The 1079-nt window shown below is 50.3% G+C and overlaps 1 protein-coding gene across 2 annotated transcripts in view; it reads right to left on the bottom strand.

The window, feature by feature from the left end:
- The window catches only part of ANGPTL4 (angiopoietin like 4), a 10463-nt gene that overhangs the window by 1115 nt on the left and 8269 nt on the right, over positions 1–1079 (bottom strand). The gene's annotated exons all lie outside the window — the stretch shown is intronic.

Consider the following 1079-nt stretch of genomic DNA (forward strand, 5'->3'; position numbering starts at 1 on the left):
TTGAGACTGAGTCTCACTCTATTGCCCAGGCTGGAGTGCAGTAGTGCAATCTCAGCTCACTGCTACTTCTGCCTCCCAGGTTCAAGGGATTGTCATGCCTCAGCCTCCTCAGTAGCTGAGATTACAGGCACCCACCATCACACCCAGCTAGTTTCTGTATTTTTAGTAGAAATGGGGTTTCACTATGTTGGCCAGGCTGGTCTCGAACTCCTGACCTCAGTTGATCCACCCGCCTCGGCCTCCCAAAGTGCTGGGATTATAGGCCTGAACCACCATGACTGGCCTTATTTTTAGGTTAAAAAAAGTTGTTTTTGAGACAGGGTGTGGCTCTGTTGCCCAGGCTGGAGTACAATGGTGTGGTCATGGCTCAGTGTAGCCTTAGCCTCCTGGGCTCAAGTGATCCTCCTACCTGAGCCTCCCAAGTAGCTGAGACCACAGGTGTGTGCCACTGTGCCTGGCTTTTTTTTTTTCTTTTGAGGCAGGGTCTCACTCTGTCGTCCAGGCTTGAGTGCAGTGGTGAAATCTCGGCTCACTGCAGCCTTGACCTCCTAGGATCAAGAGATCCTCCCGCCTCAGCCCTCCTGAGTAGATGGGACCACAGACATGCACTACCATGCCCAGCTAGTTTTTTTGCATTTTAAATAGAGATGGGATTTCACCATGTTGCCCAGGCTGGTCTCCTGGGCTCAAGTGATCCACTTGCTTCAGCCTCTCAAAGTGCTGGGATTACTGTGCCTGGCTAATTTTTGTTTTTGTTTTTGTTTTTCCAAAACGGAGTCTTATTCCCCAAAAGACAGGGTCTCATTCTGTCACTAAGGCTGAAGTGCAATGGCACGATCTTGGCTCACTGCAACCTCCACCTCCCGGGTTCAAGCAGTTCTCCTACCTTAGTCTCCCGAGTAGCTGGGACTACAGGCATGTGCCACCATGCCCAGTTAATTTTTGTATTTTTAGTAGAGAGGGTGTTTCACTATGTTGGCCAGGCTGGTCTTGAACTCCTGACCTCATGATCCACCTGCCTCAGCATCCCAAAGTGCTGGGATTACAGACATGAGCCACCATGCCTGGCCAATTTTTGT

This window comes from Cebus imitator, unplaced genomic scaffold, assembly GCF_001604975.1.
Source record: "Cebus imitator isolate Cc_AM_T3 unplaced genomic scaffold, Cebus_imitator-1.0 Scaffold263, whole genome shotgun sequence".
Lineage (NCBI taxonomy): Eukaryota > Metazoa > Chordata > Mammalia > Primates > Cebidae > Cebus > Cebus imitator.